The following is a 20,818-nucleotide window of genomic DNA, read 5'->3' on the forward strand; positions in this document are numbered from 1 at the left end:
GTTTAGGGGATCAAACTTGCACACAGTGTATCAGGTGTGGCCTCAGCAATGTCCTGTACAGATACAGTTAAACATTCCTGCAATTAAATCTGATATCTATTGCCAAAAACAGCATCATTCCACTTACCTTCCAAATAACTTGCTGCATCTACAGACTGACTTCATATGATTCATGTCCCAAGAACATGGAAACCGCCTGAGTCACAGAGTTCTGAAATCTCTCTCCATTTAAATTGTTCACCATTGTTTCATCTTTCATGCCAAAATAGACAACTTACCTTATGTTATTTCTGCTGAAGGTTTGCTCACTAACCTTCCCTGTCTATATCACAGTGCAGACTCACTACCTCCATTTGACGACACATTGAATGGCTATCTTGGTGTATGAGCTAATTGAACTCCAAGCCATTCCCTCCCCGTCCTCCAGATCTTTGATACAGATTATTGGCCATTGATGACTCCATAGTGATCTCTGAGGCATTCCGTCAGTTACAGCTTTGCAGCCTGAAAATAAACATTTGTCTTTATTCTTTATTTTCTGTTAGCGTTAGCTTTCCTGTTCCTGTGTAGCCATTCAGGCAGGTTGAATGACCTCCTCCTGGGCTGCGTAATGTACTGAACGAGCTGAATTACTTCATTCTATATTCCTGTGTAATTCCTTAGAAGGGCAGAATGGTCTCCACCTGTCTTATTGCAATGATCCTGTCTGACTGAATGGGGTGGTCCAGAATCCTGTAACAGCATCGAGGGCTGGAATGAGGGAACAACACATGGGGGAAGGACAGCAGTATATCTCTGTAACAGCCACGAGGGGTCGATTGAGAGAGCAACCCGTGGGGTAGGGGCAGCAGTATATCACTGTAACAGCCTCGAGGAGTGGATTGAGGGAACAACACATGTGGTAGGGACATCAGTATATCTCTGTAACAGCCATGAGGGGTCGTTTGAGGGAACAACACATGGGGTTGGGGCAGCAGTACATCACTGTAACAGCCTCGAGGGGTGGATTGAGGAAACAACACATGGGGTAGGGGCAGAAGTTGGCCATTCGGCTGCACCATTCAGAATGTTCATGGATGATTCGATTGTGTCTGACCATCCATTTCCTGTCTGTTCCCAATAAACACTGACCCTTCTGTCTAGCAAAGATCATTCGAGTTGAGCCTTGTAAATCTTAAATAACCGAGTCTTTACTGATTCCTGAGGATGAGGACACCACAGGTAGCACAACACTAAAGTGAAAGGGACGTCCTTATTTCATTGCGGGACTGTTATTTGAAAACTGTGTTTACCGAACAACAAATCACCACCTCTTTTCAGACATAAGGACAGAATAATTAGTAATAAAGGTAAACCAAACCTGTCCCACATTCCCACTGACCATTTCCAATCAAATATGTATCACACCAAGCCTCTGCTGAAGTCTCAGGAAGAGAATGCCCGATAGCATAACACCGCAGGAGCATGAAGGAAATAAGCAGATTGAGGCCTTTCAGCCTATTGAGTCTGAAATTCTGTTAAATAATCTCTTATATGTACCTCAACCTCATTCTTCCGCCTTCTCCTGAGAATCCTTGATCCATTTACAAATCAAAAAGATATCGATTAGTGTTTTAATGACGCTAGTGTCTGTGCCTATGTGTCTGTATGTGTGTGTGAGTGTGTGTGCCTGTATGTGTGTAGATATACATGTGTGTATGTGTCCATGTGCTTGCTATCTGCGTGTTTGCGTGTCTACATCTGTCTGTCTGTATTTCAGTCTGTGTTTCTACCTGTGTTTGTGTCTATTTGTATGTGATGTATATGTCTCTGTGTGCTTATACGTGTGTCTATGCCTATCTCCTTGTACATATTGCGTGTGTTCGTATATTGGGGTGTTTAGCAATATCTCTGTGTATTTTTGTGTCTGCGCTTCTTTGCAGTGAGGTATCTCTGTTTTTATTGGAAGTGAAAGGACTGCTGTTGGAACTATCAGTGGGTTTAAAGTGAGAATTGTCTTTCACTGAATATTGCTCCTTAATCGGTCGGTGGGACATGGATGTTTCAGAATCTCTGCACGAGGTGTTCTGTTCCTCTTTGGCTCTTTCAGAGTCCTCCCACATGGCAGGGGGAGGGGCACTCCAAAACCCGGATTGGCCCTTTCTGTCCTATTCCAGGCTGTTTCTCCTGGAATGGGAGAAAGGGAGGGAGGCGAGTGGGAATGGGTGACCCAGCTGTTAGTGCTGCTGTAGGTGGAGGTGCTGTGAGGTGTCTGGAATGGGTCAGTCGACAGTTTAGAATCCATATAGTATTGTTAGTGTGAGAAGTATTGCGTAGGTGACAGAGAAATTGAGGAAGAAAGTTACTGAATTCAATAGTGAGAGTGGTAGTGCCTGAGTCTTATTTGGAGATAGAGTGTTTCTTCACTGCCCTGTCGATCTCTGAATGAACTTTTAGAGAACCATGCATCTGATTTCTAAGGTCCCTCTGTTCCATTACACTCCTTAGGAACCAACCATTCACCATGAAACTCCAAACTTGGTTTGAGTTTCTAAAATGCTAGAACTTACAATGATCTATATTAAAATCCATTTGTCATTTCTCAGCCTAGTTCACCAGCTCATCAAGGTACTGCAGTAATTTCTGAAAGCTTTCCTCACTCTCTATGATGCTGCCTATTTTAGTGTCGTTGTCAACCTTACAAAGCATGCCTGTACATTCTCATCTAAAACATAGAAATATGTAATATGTAATGGTCCCACCACCAATCCGTGAGGCATTCCAATAGCCACAGACCTCCAGTCTAACAAGCATTCTTCCAGTATTGCACTTTGCTTCCTACCATCAAGGCAATTTTGAATCTAATTTGTCAGCCCCCAATCACTTCCATGTGATCTAACCTTCCAGAGTAGGGTACCTTGTGGATCCTTATTAAAGGCCTTCCTGGAATCCATCAAGACTACGTATACCACCCTGCCCTCCTCAACGTTGCTGGTCACTTCATAAAAGAACTCCAACAAATGTGTGAGTCATGGTCTGCCATGAAGAGAAAATGAGGTCTGCAGATGCTGGAGATCAGAGATGGAAATGTGTTGCTGGAGAAGCGCAGCAGGTCAGGCATCATCTAGGGAACAGGAGAATCGACGTTTCGGGCATTAGCCCTTCTTCAGGAATGAGGAAAGTTTGCATGGTCTGCCATGCACAACACCGTGCTGGCTTTGATGAAGGGCTTTTGCCCGAAACATCGATTTGCCTGCTCCTCGGATGCTGCCTGAGCTGCTCTGCTTTTCCAGCACTATTATAATCTTTCTCCGAATCACACACTGTCATTCCAAATGCATGTATATGTTATCTATCAATATCTTTACGAGTAACTTACCTACTAGATTTTACGTTTACCGGTCTTTAGTGCCCAGGTTTTTCTTTGCAGCCTTTCTTGAATACGGGCTCAGCATTCACTGTCCTCCAGTCGTCCGGGACCTCACTCATTGGCCAAAGACGATGGAAAAGAACCAACCCGGGCTCCCACAATTTCTTCTCTATCTTCCTGCAGTGTTCCTAAATATACCTGGTCAGGACCAAGAGATTGTCAGAAATATTGCAAAGTCTGAAAAATACATATATTTACTTCAGATACAAAAGTCAAATGAAGGGAAAGTGACAAATTAGAAAGTATATTAAATATAGGAAGTGACTTCAGAAGAATTCCAGATATTGCGAAAACCTGATAATTCTCAGAAAATAACGATCCAGAGAAGAAAGACGATGAAACTGATACGGAAATCAAAAACAGAACATGCATGCTAACAAGCAGGAACACATCGACTGCAGAAATCTACAATCTATATTTCAAAGGAAACAAAATAAAAGCATGGTTAAATGTGGACATTTGTAATCGGGAGAGGATTGCTTATTGTGGAGAACAGGGAAATGGCCAAGAAACTAACCAATTTTTTAAAAATCTGTTTTCATGGAGGAAGATCCAGAAAATCACCCAATAATACCAAGTAATCATATCGCACTTCTAGAGCAAAATCAATTCATATCAGTAACAAGGTAGTACTTGAATATGTAGCTAGATTGAGCATTTCTAAGTCTGACGAAACAGATGCACTTCCTATCAAAAAGTCACAAATAAGTCATCAATAGAAGTATTAATTGCGCTGTCGATGACTGTGTTTAGCTCCTCTAAGATTTCATTATTAACTAGTTCCCTTTCCTTTGTGAAAACCAAAGCAAAAAATTCATTTAGGGCTTCCTCAATCTACTCAGACTCCACGCACAAATTCCCTCCGCCATCCCTGATCGGCCCTAACTTCTCCCTGATCATTCTCTTATTCCTCACGTTTGAGTAAAACGCCTTTGGGTTCTCCCTAATCTTTCTTGCCAAGCCTTTCTCGTGCCCCCTCCTGACTCTCCTCAGTCCCTTTCAGAGCTCCTTTCTAGCAAGCATTTTATCCTCTAAATCTGTGCTAGATCCTTGCTTCCTCCACCTTATGTAAGCTGTCTTCTTCCTTTTGACGAGAACTTCCTATGTTCTTATCGTCCAAGGCTCCTTACCCTTCTTACCTGCCTCAGAGGAACAAATTTGTGCGTAACTCGCAACAACTGCTCCTTAAATAGTCCCCACATGTCTGCTGTGCCTTTTCTTTGGAACAATTCCTCCCAGTCTATACTTCCCAACTCCTGTCTGATAGGGTCATAATTTCCTTTTCCCCAATTAAATATTTTCCCTTGTTATTGTGCCTTTCACTCTCCAAGGCTATGCTAAATGTGAGGCAGTTATGATCACTGTCAACAAAGTGCTCTCCCACCGCGAGATGTGACAGCTGTTCTGGCTCGTTGCCGAGCACCAAATCCAAAATGGTATCTCCTCTCTTCAGTATGTCGACATACTGAGTAAGGCAACCCTCCTGAACACAGCTGACAAAAGTGGCTCCATCCAACCCATCTACACTTAGGAGGTTCTAGTCGATATTGGGAAAGTCGAAATCACCCATAACAACAACCCTGCTACTTTTGCATTTTTCCAGAATCTGCCTGCCTATGAGATCTTCAATCTCTCTAATGCTATTAGGTGGTCTGTAGAAAACCACCAATGCGGCGGCTGTTCCCTTGCTGTTCCTAACTTCCACTCATACTGACTCAGTAGACAAACCTTCCTCAACAACCTTCTTTTCTGAAGCTGTGATGCACTCTCGAGCTTTCAGTCTGGCTCATCATGTTAGGCATAATCATAAGATGGCCGTGCGAGGCTGCTATTGCGGCCTCATCGACAGCACGGTTACCAATGTCGACGGGGATTGCCCAGTGGTATGTGAGTACCTGAAGAGGTCACAAACCCTACTTTTTTTCCAGAATTGACCAAAATCATTCACAACTCTGAAAGCTTATCGGGAGTCAGTGCACATGTTAACCTGTCCTAAGACACATGCACTGATTCAAGTCAAAAAGTTCAGCTTGTTGTGCAGAAAAGGAAATCTGAAAAGAAGCTGAATCCAGGATGAAGGCTCAACCATCAATTATTGTGTTGCATGAGAATTAAGTGCCAGTATGGTCAGTAGATCATATTTATGCCACTGTTTGCGATAGGGGCATGGGAAAGATCTGGACGAATTTGGATGTCCTCATTGATGAGGAGAATTAAGTCCTGATCTGGAATTGATAAGAGGAATGGGGGATGTGCAAGGAAATCGTCAGGATTAATGGCGGTACAATACCTAAAGGTCAGCTGGAGGTTGTTAAAGAGGTAAATCTCATAACAGTTTTGGCGAGCCCCAGTCAAATGTTGAATATGCAATTATCCCAATTGGACGATCACCACATGAAAATGTTAGACAACAATATCCTACTGAAGTGTTAGGGTTTCTGTGTACTGTAATCTAAGATAAATAGTGGTAAGGATCTGAGTACAACGGGAATATCCTAAGGAAACAGTCAAGTTTAGTCGAGAAATAGGCACCGGGCAGTGGTGATCTACATGTAGTTGAGTGAGAACTGAGGATGCACAGTCATCCAGAATCGTGCAGTAAAGTTGAAAAGGTCTGTCATAGAGGGATCTTCCCAAAGCTGAAGCTTGTGACGAGGCTTGTTTGTCGAAGGCTTGCTATGCCTCTGAGATGAGCTCGAAGGTACCTTCACAGGAAAAAAAGGGGGTCAATATCTGAATAAGGCGGGCAGCGTTAGGGATCCACTGACGGCAGAATTTGACCATACCCAGCCACGGACGAACCTGGTTCACCGTTGTTGGGACCGGGAAGTTGACTATAAGAGTAATTAAGATCTGCTCAAGGGAGCGTGAATCAGCTAACAGCATGAAACCTAAAAACTATACGTGACGTTCTACAATTGAGACTTTTTCGGGAGAAGCAACATAGCCCAGACGTTTCAGATAGACGAGGAGGAGGAGGACAACATCGGAGTGACAAGATTCTTCATCTAGACTGCCAAAAAGGACGTCATCTTCATATTGGATCAGTGCAGACCCACCTGTGACGGTGAGAGACTGCAATTGTTTCTGTAAGGCCTGGGAGAAAAGGGTCGGAGAATGTATGAAGCCCTGAGGTAATCGAGTCCGCATCAACTGCTGGCCAATAAAAGCAAGGACAAATAGGTGCTAACTGTCTTCATGAAGAAGCAGAGAGAAAAAAACAACCATGTTGCAGGTCGACAGCAATGAAACATTTCACGTCTGATGGTAACAAGACCAGATTTGGGACCACTGCATGATTAGGCAATGCAATAGCATTGATAGCTCTATAATCTTGAACCAGTTGATACTGGTCTGGCGTGCCAAATTTTTGGACAACTCTCTCGAGTCCCCGACTCCTTTTTTTTTCATTGGTAATGTATTCTTATTAGGACCTTTTCGGGCTGCACTTGCATGATAGAGAGTGAGGGGTCGAGTCAAACTCGTTTGAATGTGAGGAAAACCAAATGGAGAAAATACTCACTTCTGGCCCGGCCAATTTCTCTACACTCAATCGTGGAGGTCTGAAGGCTCTAACACTATTGTCTGCAATCTGTCCTTACCGAATCTGAGTCACAACACCAGATGATGATCTGGAACACCGGGAAAATCTCTCGCTTCGGCGATCGGTCGTAATTGATTTGGCTGTTAAGAATGTATTCTTTATTTTTCATATGGCCGAGTATAGAGCATGCAGAAACACAGAGGTTATATCCTTCCGTGTTCCTTGGTATAACTGTGCACAAAGCTGAAAACAAAGACGTTTATAAAATACTATTCTAAAGGAAGAATACAGGCCATGATCGAATAGTACATTCAGATAATTGCCAATCAATACTCGATTTTGCTTTCTGTGATAGTTCCTTGGTCCAATGATATTTCCTGGGAAGCAACTTTATGTTCTAACACTCAGGCCACTCTTGTATCACTAACTGAGCCATTGCACCTGCACCCAAAGGCCGGCTAAAACTGCCTTATTTTGCTGAGTTATTTCTATGTTTTATGTGGCGCATTGTCTGCTAATCAGTCCTGAATCAGACTGTGGTTAGTCACTTATATTGAATTAGCACTCAGTCGCATAAAAGCCATTTTCTGCAGCTTTAGCAGAGTTGTCAGCTTGCAGCCTAGAAGCCATTTTGTCATGTTATTTGCACCAAGAAGCCATCTTGTTGCCATCTAGGTTATGAAGAGTATCTGTTAAATGGTCACCCCTGACCACAAATGGTCACTTCAGCCTGCATTCAGGTGTCAGATCATCACTTGCCCCAGAGTCTGCAACAGACTCACGATGTTGAATGTCCTCCTACTAACCCACTGTAATAGGCCCGAGACATTACATGGTACAGCAAACCGTGGATTATGAACGGCTGTTAAACTGTATCAAATGAAGGAACTTTCCCTTCTCAGTTACAGAAACTCAAACAACACAATGTACTCCAGGTACCCTCTCAGTAACACCTCATACAGCTTCTGTAACACTTCTCTCTGGTTTGAATAGTTCCCTTTGCAAAACTTGTCAAAATTCCATCTTTCCACCTCTTCATGTGGGAATAAGCTAGTATGGGCTGAATGGCCTCCTCCTATCCATCTGTAACAGGCACACTGGGAGAGAATTGCGTCCCCCAATCCTGAGTATCTGTTCCAATGCTTTGCCTCAAAGTTACGAAAGGATGTGATAACTGGGCACTTTCACCCAGGAGTAGCCTCAAACAACGTCATTTGGCAATAAATATCGTACCTTTGTTTAAGGTGTCTAGAAATTTCCCCACCAGTCATTTTTTGTAGCTGTTTTGTTATCTTATGCCCGTCTCCTTTTATAAATAGGGTGGGGGATGTGCAACCCTGCAGTGTTCCAGCAATACACCCACATGCAAGGGAAAACGATTAAATAGATTGAAAGAATTATGGTCCATCCGTCAGTAACGCTCGTGCTTTACCCAGACTGAGTAAATGCTCACATTTATTGTGATATGAAAAGGGATGTAACGAAGGGGTTGACTGAGCCTGTCTTTTTAGTGACTGTGCTTAATGCCAATCTCCATGGATTCTAATTATCCCAGTGGCGAGTTCCCATCTTTTAATGATAAATGAGCTCCGTTCAATGTGTTATTCCATTGTATGGGTGGGAGCATCATCGACAGTACTAACAAAGATCAGCACCTCCAGAGAGAAGGGGAGGAGAGATCAGTATCTGAGAACATTCGACTGGAATGTTCCAACAATGGATAAGAGTTTATCCAATGATTTTTCTGTCCTTTGTACATATTATGATCGATTGTCATTATCATTGCCGATCTAATTTGCTCTTTGTATTATTCAAAACTTTTATTATCCTCTCCTGTCTATCGTTGGTCTCCCTGGTAAGTCTCACTCTCCAGCTATTTTTCCTATGAACCAGTTATGACTGCATTGCTGTTCTTTCATAAAGTCTTCACTTCTTGCCACCATTATTGATCCTATTGAGACTCTGAATCCAGATGATCACTCTGCAGAATACTACAAACTGCATCAGGGAACTTGTTCAATTACTGTCTCCCTCCATGCTTCTGGCAGTGTTACTCATGGGTCTCCATGTTAACCAACTGAGTTTCAGCGGTGACCCATTGCCTCACTGCCCTTGCTATTTACATGTTGGGAGCATGGGCGTCACTGCCCTCTGTTACGATGACAAACCCCATTTCCTTCATTTGATTCCATACCATCCCAGTCCAAAAGCTTTTAAGAATATATTTGTGGGACTTAGACATCACTGGCTGGCCAGCATTGATAGCCCATCCGATTTGCCTTTGGGAAGGTGATGGTGAGCTGTCTCCTTCAATCGCTGCAGTCCACTTGCTCTGGGTTGACCCACAATGCCGGTAGGGAGGGAATTTCAGGATCTTGACCCAACCACTGTGAAGGAACGGTGTAGTGACAGAACACTTGAGGAGAGCAAATGTCCTCTTGTTCAAGGACGGGAGTAGGTACAACCCTGGCAATTATAGACCAGTAAGCCTTACTTCAGTTGTGGGTAGAGTATTGGGCAAGGTTACCAGAGATAGAATTTATCAAAGTCTTGAGAGGAATTAGTTGATTAGGGATAGTCAACACGGTTTGTGAACTGTACGTTGTGCCTCACAAACCTTATTGAGTTCTTTGAGAAAGTGACAAACAGGTGGATGATGGTAAAGTGGCTGATGTGGTGGATATGTATTTCAGTAAGTGTTTGATAAGGTACCCCACGGGAGGCTATTGCACAAAATGCAGAGGCATGGGATTGAGGGCGTTTTAGCGGTTTGGATCAGAAATTGGCTAGTTAAAAGCAGACAGAAGGTGGAGGTTGATGGGAAATGTTCATCATGGAGTTTAGTTGATCATGGTAAATTACAAGGATCTCATTTGGGGCCACTGTTGCTTTTAATATTTATACAAGACCTAGATGAGGGCATAGAAGGATGGCTTAGTAAATTTCCAGAATACACTAAGGCTTTGAAGTTGTGGATAATGCCGAAAGATGTTGGAGGCTACACAGGGACATAGATAAAATGCGCAGCTGGGCATAGAGTTTGCAAATAGAGTTAAATGTGTAAAAGTGTGAGGTGATACACTTCAGAAGGAGCAACAGGAATAAAAAGTACTGAACTAATGGGAAGATTCATGGTCATGAGGAGGACCAGAGAGATCTCGGTGTCTATGTGCACCACGTAAGCTGACAGTCCGGTTGATAGGGTTGGTAAGAAGGTATAGCTGGGGGGATTCAAGATGGTGGCCAGTCAGTACGCTTGCCTTGCTGAGCTCTGCACCAGAACCCAGAAAAAAATGAGGCACTCACTCTCCCTTTATTACCTATTGTGGTCGATATCGTTAGTTTTTGACGCCCATAATTGCTGTGTATGAGTTTAAAATTGTTAGAGAAATGTGTAAAGACAAGGGACTGTGAGGATTGCAACAAGCAGGGCACTCCCCTACAGAATCATCGACCTCTGCGAACGCAGCCGGGGACTCAGCTGTGGAGCACAACCTAGCCTTGGAGTTTGTGAAACTCTGAGACAAGATCGATTCAGCGACGGAGGAGACCCGGGCCAGGCTTGAACCGATCTCGGTCATGCTGCAGAAGCATGGCCAGGAGATCCAGTGTCACAGGCAGCACATCATGGAGGTGGAGCAACGGACTGCAGCCTCTGAAACCGCGGGGGAACCCTTAGTGTGTCAGGTCCAAGCCCTGGAACAGCAGGTACGGGCAGGTCGATGATCTCGAAAATCAAAGCAGTCGGAACAACGTCTGCCTGGTCGGGCTGCAGGAATAGGAAGAGCGATTCCAGCTGGTCAGCTTCTTGGAGCAATGGCTCCCGCAGTTCATGAAGCTGGGAATCGGGTCGGGCCGGGTTGGGGTGAGTGGGCTCACCGGTCGCAGTGCACAGGCCAGAAACGGACCAGCGCCCCCACCCGGTCCTAATGCTACACCAGCAGTTACAGAGATCAACAAACAGTGCTGGAAGCTTCTTGAGCAATGCAGAGGGAGCCACAGGCATTGCTAAACAAAGGATCGCGAATTATGCTTTTCCAAGACTTTTCTGCGATCGTGATTCGCAAAAGCAAGGCCGTTGATGAGTTAAAAAGGCGTTTGAGGGACTTGAGTATCCAGTACTCTGTAAGTTATCCGGCAATATTACATTTCAGCCATGGAGGGTCCGTGGTTAATTTTCACTCACCATAAAAGGCAAAGGACTTTCTGGACACCTTATAACAGACGGGCTGGCTGAAACAATATGGACAATAACGTCTACATTATTTTTTCTCCGTGGTTTACCTGTTCGTCCTTTTTATATATATTTGTGGCTGTCCTACTTTTGTTCTTCTTTCTCTCTCTCTCCCTTCTCTGTCTCCTCCCGTTACCCTTTGTTTGTTTGTTTATTTTTATCATTTCCTTTTCATTTCCTTCCCTTGATATGGGATGGGAATGTGGTTCGGGTAGCCGGGGATTTTTTTTACCAGAAGTCCCGAGGGTTAAAGCATGGATAGGACAGGTTGATTTTCTCATTATAAGGTGCTGTGTGGGTTTGGGGCACAACTTCAGCTGGAAGGAGCCATGAAGGGGTTCGTGGGTAGTATGAGCGCCCCCTGTGGACATTGGGGAAAAGTCTCCTTTCATGTGTGTGAGTTGTTGGTCTGTTGTGGACGTAGATGTTAGAAGTTTTGATCTGGTAGTTTTGGAAATTGCATTTTTAAATTTAAACAAACTATTTGTTGTTTTCCCTCGGTACGCTATCAGTGGGCTGCATCCTCCCAAAGGGTCACGCACTATTTCAGACGGGTATGGCTAACCGTTCAGTTAAATGGTGCACCTGGAATGTTAAGGGGAGTCATTCACCAAATAAGAGTAAAAAGATGTTTTCAAGCCTGAGAAAAAATGAGGGTTGACGTCGCCTTGCTGCAAGAAACACATCTAACCAGTAAGGAGCACTTCAAGTTACAGCAGGGAGTAAAAAGAAGAACAAAGAGCAAAGAAATTTTACAGACCAGGAACAGGCCTTTCGGCCGTCCAAGCTTGACCTGATCCAAATGTACTGTCTTGACCTGTCAGTCAATTCCTAAGCATCTGTTTCCCTCTGCCCCAAACCTACTCATGCATCTGTCCAGACGCATCTTAAGTGAATCTACCGTGCCTGCCTCTACCACTTCTGCTGGCAACGTGTTCCAAACGCCCACCATCCTCTGTGTGAAGTACTTGCTGCTTGTTCCCCCTTAAACTTCCCACCTCTCACCTTGAAAGCATGACCTCTCCTCTCGTTATTGAATCCTTCACCCTGGGAAAACGTTGTCTCTATCCACCCTGTCTATACCCTTCATTATATTATAAACCTTAATCAGTTCCCCACTCGATCTCCTTATTTCTAATGAAAATAAACCTAACCTATTCTACCTTTCTTCATAGCCAGCTCCTTCCATACCAGGCAACATCCTCGTAAACATGCTCTACACCCTCTCCAAAGCGTCCACATCCTTTTGGTAATGTAGCGACCAGGACTGGACACAGTAATCTAAAGGCAGCCAAACCAATATCTTGTACAATGTTGACATGACTTGTCAGCTCTTATAATCAATATCCCATCCTATGAAGGCAAACATGCTATATGCCTTCTTGACAACTCTATCCACCTGTGCAGTAACCTTCAGGGTACAATGGACTTGCACTCCCAGATCTCAATGCCCAAAAACTTTTCCCAAGGCTCTTCCATTCATTGTATAATTTGCTCGAGAATTAGTCTTGCCTAAATGCATCACCACACATTTGTCTGGATTGAAATCCATCTGCCATTTTTCTTCCCAACCCTCCAGTCTATCTATATCCTGCTGTATTATCTGACAGTCCCTTATGCTTTCTGCTACTCCACGGATCTTCGTGTCATCCGCAAACTTGCTGATCATACCAACAGTGCCCTCTTCCAGATCATTTATGTATATTACAAACAACAATGCCCCCAACACTGACCCCTGTGGAACACCACTGGCCACCTTTCTTCATTTTGAATAACTCCCTTCAACTACTGCTCTCTGTCTCCCCCTGCTGAACCAGTTCTTTATCCACCTAGCTAGAACACCCTGCACACCATATGACTTCATTTTCTCCATTAGTCTACCATGGGGAATCTGATCAAACGCCTTAATAAAGTCCATGTATATGACATCAACAGCCCTTCCTTCATCTATCAAATTGGGCACTTCATCAATGAACTCTATTAAGTTGGTAAGGCACGATCTTCCCCACACTAAACCATTTTGACTATCACTGATAAGCCCATTCTTTTCTAAATATAAATAGATCCTATCCCTCAGTACCTTCTGCAGCAACTTCCCCAACACCTTCAGGCTCACTGGTTTGTGGTTACCCGGAATATCCCTACTACCCTTCTTGTACAGGGGGTCAACATAGGCAACCCTCCAGTCCGCCGGCACGCCACCTGTATTTAAGGATGCCACAAGATATCTGTCAGGGCCCCAGCTATTTCCTCTTTCCCCTCCATCAGCAACATGGGATAGATCCCATCCGGTCCTGTGATTTTGTCCACCTTAATAACCTCTAGCCTACCCAACACTTCTTCGCTACTTATGTCAACGTGATCCAGAGTAACCAGACTTTTATCTCTAATCTCAACATTCATCATGTTCCACTCCTCCGTAAACACTGATGCAAGGTAATCATTCAGAATCTCACCCGTTCTCTCAGGTTCGACACACAGCCTTCCCTCGTTCTCCTTTAGTTGAACAATCATTTCCCTAGTTTCCCCATGCTCCTTATATAAGAATAAACCGCTTTGGGATACTCCTTAATTCTTGATTGCTAAGGCAATTTCATGATCCCTTTTAGTCTACGTGATTCCTCATTTAAGACTTGTCCTACTCTTCCGATATTCTTCAAGGGCACGTTCAGTTCTTAGCTGCCTATACCTAATGTATGCTTCTCTTTTTCTCTTGGCTCGTCGTACAATTCCTCCTAACATCCACGTTCACGAATCTTGCCCTTCTGATCCTTTGCTTTCAACGGGACATGCCTATCCTGCACTAACTTTAACCTATCTTTGAAAGCCTCCCACATCTCAAATGTGGACTTCCCTTGAAATAGTTGTGTCCAATCCACATTTCCGAGCTCCTGGCTAATTTTGGTATAATTGGCCTTGGCCCAGTTTAGTAATCTTCTCTTAGGACCACAGTCTACTTTATCTAAGAGTATTCTAAAACTTACAGAATTGTGGTCACTGTTCCCAAAGAAATCCCCCACCACAACTTCTACCACTTGGCCTGGCTCGTTCCCAGTACTTGGTCCAATATGGCTCCTTCCCTCGTCGGACTATTGACATATTGCTCTAGAAAACTCCCCTGGACGCTTCTTCCAAATTCTACCAGACTTCCGATTTTAAGTGTATCCCAGTCAATGTTGGGAAAGTTTAAATCTCCCATCACCACTAACCTATTGCACCAACATTTTTCCATAATCTGTTGACCTATTTGTTCTTCTACCTCACGCTCAATGTTGGGAGCCCTGTAATGCAGCCCCAACAGTGTGACCGCACCCTTCTTATTTCTCAGCTCCACCCATAATGCCTCACAACCCAAATATAAATTAAGCCCTTTACCTTCCCTGCAGCCCTCGCTTCACTCCACCTTCTCTCCTCGCTGCTCGGTCTGAATGTTCAGACGTGTGTTTTTTTTCTCATCCTTTAATTCGAAACGATGAAGGGTGACTAACTCATCAAGAAGAATCTTCGATTTCAACTGTGAGACCAAATTAAGGATGAATATGGGCGCTTTATGATTCTTAAAGCTTTAATACATGGAGGTTCGTATGGGAATTTGAATGGATGCTGCACCCGGCACAATCCCTGAAATTTTTAACGGATGCGCTTTCCCGGTTGATGGCCCTGGGAGCACGTCATACAGTAATAGGGGTTGACTTTAACCAGCTTATTAACCCCGAAGTGTTCAGGATGTCTTGGGGACTTGCGGGTATGACCCTGCAATCCAGGCAGCTGGTGGACCTGAATAGGGCGCTGGGTTTAGTGGGTGTGTGTAGTTGTCTCCATCCTGAGGGGAGGGTCGTCACCTTTTTCTCTCAGCCAAGTAAGTGCAGCACGAGGATTGGCATTTATTTGCCCTGTTGACCTTTTTAAATTCGGTGTTGTCCTGCAGAATTGCGAAGATCGCCATTTCTGATCATGCAGCAGTGTACATGGAGTTTAAGGTCAGTGGCGATGGGACAGATTCACGGCACTGGAGCATGGCTCCTTTCTTCCTGAAGAATAGCAATTTTATTGGGTATTTTTGGGGAAAATTAAAAATTTTTGGGACATTTATTTGGGTACGGCCAGTAATCCGTCAGTGCTCTTAGAGACTGCCAAGACCTATGCGAGAGGTGTGATTATTTCTTACTCGGCGACCCAGTAGCGGCAGAAGGCAGAGCAGCAGCGTATGCTCGAGACTTGCCTGAAGGCAATTGGAACAGCATACCTTGACAGACCGTCTGTCACCAAGTTGCAGCAGATTACAACCCTCAGAACTACTTTGAATGCTGGGCTCACCCAGACAGCAAAGAGGGAAATCTGCTTTGTGAAACAGAGATGATTTCAATATGGTGATAAACCGGGCAGATATCTAACATACCAGGCCAGAAAGAAGAATGCCCTCTAATCTATCACATCCATTCGGGAGAGTGCCGGGACTCTTACCTGCAACATCAAAAATTACTTTCGAATGTAATCAATTAATTTTAATCATGCCCAGGGTACCAGAAACCTCTGGAAGCTGAACATTATTGTTTAACGCCTGTAAACCAATCAAACTATGAGAACTTAATGTGTCATGGGGAGTATATAAACCTGGTATTTTGAAAATTAGTGGGAAAAGTAGACAAAAAGTTCTATCCAATATACTTTTATCATGTAAAACCTACTGACAGTAAAAAAAAAGGTGAACCAGGGAGATCAGCAGCTGGAAGATTGAAGACAGCGGGGAAGACAGAGAGGATGCGGTGTTGAGATTAAGTTAATGTAAAGATTAATGAGTGTGTTAATGGAACAACGTATTTTCAGAGTTGTAGTCAGATCGTAAGCAGTTGAGAAAAGGGTGTCTTGTTCTTGTGAATAGTTTTTGTTTAGTGTTTACTATTCGGGTTCATAAAATCTATTGTTGTTTTTCTTTGAATGGTGGAATTTGAGAGTTCTGTGTAACTCATGTTTTAACAGATTACGAGGTGAGGTGACCTTTTTTAGGCGTTTGGGTTTTATGAACATAGGTGTTCGACATCTATGTCCTAACAGTTTGGGGGCTTGTTATGCAGTATTTGGACAGATGTGAACAGATTAGGGGTACAAAAGGTCACAGCGGATTCCAATACTTGGCAATTATTGTCCTAGATCTTTAAATAAAACTTAGGGAAGAAAATTTGGTTCATTTTGGTTACTTATGGATGATTAAATGAAAAGTTAAAGAAATGGGTCTTAACATTGCTAAAGAGGTTTTGGGGTTTGAACATGATTCCCAATTTGCCAAGAAAGTGTAGAAAGACTGAGGAAGGTGTACATTTAGAATTAGCAAATATGTTCAAATTGGGTTTAGCCAGGGACAAAAGGGAAGCTGAAACTGCAATGGAGTTGGCCGAGCACTTTAGTGTATCGGAGAAACTGACAGTGAGTGCAGTCGAGTTAGAAAAATATAGACTGCAAATGCAGTAACTGAAGTTAGAAGATTAAAAAGTGAGACAAAAAGAAAGAGAGAAGATAGAGGAAGAGAGGTAGAAGAGAAAGAGAAAGAGAGAGGAAAGAGAGAGAGAGAATTTGAACCTGAGAAGGTGCGCATTTGTCAGTAAAGTCAAGTTAACAGGACAGAGATTAAAATAGAAGGTAGGGTTTTATATATTTATATATATACACACATATATATACTAAAATATTGCCATATTTTGATAAGAAAAATGTGGCTGCCTTCATTATTTCATTTTTAAAATTGGATAGACAGATGGAGTGGTTCAGAGAAAATGTGGATATTGCTCGTTCAGAATACGCTGGTAGGCAGAGCTAGTGATGTTAGTGCAGCGTTGTCAGATGAGGGGTCAAAATATTATGCAGACCTTAAAAATAGACAAGGCTCTGAGACAGATCATTCTGCTGGAGGAATTTAAAAACTCACTTCCAGAGATGATCAGAGGTCATGCGGATGAAGAGGAAGTTCAAGAAGTAAGAAGAGTGGCAGAGATGGCAGGTTGATGCAGCTCGTGAGTTGATGCATGAGCTGCAATTTTCCTCCTGTGACGGATAGAAATTGGGAGAAGGGGACATCCTACTCTACACAATAAAGATTGGGAGCACACTGGGAATGGTTTGTTTAGGTTAAGATAGACGCCCAAGCGGGTTGAAAGGAGGTGAAAGGCCTCAGATGGTTTTACAATACCGGAGTGGAATATATAGAATTACAGTGCAGGTGGCTTAAGAATGGCACTGAGAATAGATCTCTTCACTGACATAAGTGGGATACACAAAGTCACAATGCTAGTCGTTGAAGAAATTCACTGTGGGAAAAGATGTGGTAAAAGAGGCTAAGCCAGTGGCATTAGTGGAAGTAGTAAAGGAAACCCGAAGCAACGTTGAGGAGCTGCAGGAGAGTGCACAGCTTCGGCAGGGGCTGGATATGGAGTTATTACCTCTGTGGGGAAGATTTACTCAGAAAGAACAGGGGAGAAGGACAACAAAGTATAATTGTGTGAGATACAGGATCTGCTCAGTCTCTAATATTGGAAAAGTGTGCTGCTGGAAAAGCACAACAGGTCAGGCAGCATCTGAACATCGACATACCAAGCACAAGCCCTTCATCTGGAAAGTGGCGAGGAGGCGGTAGAAGCTGGCTATAAGATAAAAGCAGGTTAGAGGTGGGGCTAGGGATAAGGTCACTGGGAATGCGATAGGAAAATGAAGGTGTGAGTGATCGTGATACATCGGAGAGGAAGGTGGAGTGACTTGTGGGAAGGAAGGTGAACAGTCAGGAGAGTAGAAGAGGGTGATGCTGAGTTCAAGGGTGGAATCTGGGATGAGGTTGGGAGAAGAGAGAATTGGAAACTTGTGAAATTCATGTTGATGCCGTGTGGTTGGAGGATCACACCTGTCCTAACACCTATCTGCTTCACCCTGCCCTCTGACATCTCACCATCACCCCCACCTGCATCTATCTATCGCCTTCCAAGCTACCTTTCTCCCAGCTCCACTCCAACCCACCTATGTATCTATCAGAATGCTTTACTCCAGCCCACAGTTTCCGTATGAAGGGGCTATGCCTGAAACGTGTATTCTCCTGTTCTTCAGCTGCTGTCTAACCTACTGTGCTTTTCCAGCGCCACACCTTTCAACTGTGATCTCCAGGGTCTGTAGTCTTCACATTCTCTCAGGCTCTAAAAGTAAGTGATGAAAGTATATGCACTCTTTCTGACATTTCACCTGAGAGATTGATAATTTGTGGAATGGGGATGGAAATGTCCTGCTCCCCTGTGTAAGATCAGGTTGGAGATGCAAATCAAGATTGGGGACATAACAGTGGGAGTGAGTGACAGACCATCAGTTTCAGAAATACCGTTTTATTCTTGAGAACAATTTATCAGGATCCAAGCTGGGGTGACAGCTTTTGTGATGGAAAACTCAAAGGAAGACCAGGAAATTGAGGAGTTAAAAGACAACTACCCAGAAAATTTTCCATACTGCTTAATAAAAAGATCTCACTGTCATAGGTTACAAGAATCAAAAAGTAAAGAGAAAGTCAAAGGAGTGGAAGTTTAATTTGCTGGCCCGTTGTTTCATGTAGTAGTACAGGATACGCCTGACCATGCAGAGGGTCAGCCAGAGGTGTTTGGTCCTGAAAGGCTAATGGCCTTACAACAGAAATTTACATAAATTGATGCATACGCAGAAAAGGAATGATAATATATTGTCGAGCGTTAGCAACTTAAAGATAGAATACTAAATGAAAATGGAGTCCATAGCATGTTAGTGCAGAGGAGAAGTGAGCCAAAGTTAACCAGAGTATGTTGGCAGTAACATACAGACGGGAAGTGTTATGGGTATCACATGAACTATCTGCACGAAATCATCTCGGTATACCTGCACGAGGTCACCTGGAAGATTAAGGCTAAGGTACAAAATTATTTCTACTGGCCTGGAATGCACAATGATTTTTTTTTTGCTATATGTATCATACATGCTGAATAGTAGGTAAGGCACAGGCAAGACTAAAACCAGAACTTTTTTCTGCCAATTCTTGCAATTCAAGGACCTTTCACGCGGGTTATGATTAGTTGCATAGGCTGTCTTTCTAAACTAAAAGTGAAAACAAATGTTTGATGACCATAACGGATATGTCTGCTAAATTACCAGAGGCAATTCCATTGTGGAGTATTAAGGCAAAAAGTGTGGTGGAGGGGATGGTGGCGTTCTTTACTCAGTACGGGCTACCCAGAGAGATTCCATCAGACCGAGGGAGTCATTTTACCGCTCGGTTGTTTGAGTTAATCATGGGTAGCTTAGGGATACAGCACTTCAAATCAAGTGCGTCCCATCCTGAATCCCAAGGAGCCTTGGAAAGTTAACATCAGACATTGAAGACTGTGTTAACAGCGTATTGTCAGGATTGGCCAAATGATTGGGATGAAGGTGTCCCATTAAATTGTTTGCCATTAGAGATGCCCAAACGAACGTACTTAGTTTACTCCCTTTGAGTTAATATTCGGACATGAAGTGATAGGTATTTTGGAATTAATTAAAGAGAAATTAACAGGACAGAAGTCGGAGATCACACACTTGGATTATGTATCTGAGGTGAGGGAGAGATTAAATAGAGTATGTGAGTTAGCTAAACAGCACGTGAAGAGGGCAGAGCATAGAATGAAGTAAGTGGCAGCTAAAAATTGTGACATTTGATTTTGTTTTCCATGGGAATGCTACCAGTGGTAGGGAATCCCTTCAAAGCCAGGTTTCCTGGCCCCTTCCAAATGGAGAAAAAGTACAATCAGGTAAACTATCTGGTACAAATGCTGGATATAAAAAGAGGTAGAGGTATTTCATGTGAATACGTTGTAATCTTACTAATATCGAGATAAGGAACTGGTGAAACAGGTGTTAGTTACTGCCCCGCAGAGTGAGGAATCAAATCCAGATGTAATGGAGTTTGATGTGCCTCAAAATACTTTAAACAATAAGGAGGTCCTTGAGGAGTGGGATGGGGTAGCGAGGTGTCTGTTGCAGTAACAATAAAACCAACTGATTGTTCATTGCAGCAGTATGAGGACATTTGCAGAACCAAGATGGGAGTACTTACGCTTTTGTGTATGGGGTGGAAGTAGGGAATGCTGTTCTGATAAACAACACTCCTGCAGGCTTAATCCTCACAAATCCACCAAGGCCCAGAGAGAGGTGGACGTGTTGCTCAACGAATATATCATTGAACCGGGTCAGAGCGAGTGGAGGACTCTGATTGTGTTAGTTCCCAAACCTGATTGAGATCAGCGATTTTGTGTGGACTATCAGAAGGTCAACGTTGAAACAAAATCAGACTCCTCTCCAATACCAAGATTCAAAGACTACATACGTAAAGTTTGACAAGCCACACACATCACAAAGTTGGACTTACTGCATGGTTATTGGCAGGCAACTTTATCAGAGAAAGTGAACGAAGATTCTGCGTTTGTAACCTTAAATGGACTACATCAATTCAAAGTGATGCTCTTTGGAATTAATAATGCACCAGCCACATTCCAAAGACTCATGAACAGAGTTGTAGCCAGATTAACAAATTGTGCAGTTTATCAGTGAGATGCAGTCATCGTTAGCAAGTCATTAAAAGATCAATGTTACAGTT

The sequence above is a fragment of the Chiloscyllium plagiosum genome, unplaced genomic scaffold (assembly GCF_037043375.1).
Source record: "Chiloscyllium plagiosum isolate Xiang-an unplaced genomic scaffold, Cpla_swu_hap1 HiC_scaffold_38, whole genome shotgun sequence".
In the NCBI taxonomy this organism is placed as follows: Eukaryota; Metazoa; Chordata; class Chondrichthyes; order Orectolobiformes; family Hemiscylliidae; genus Chiloscyllium; species Chiloscyllium plagiosum.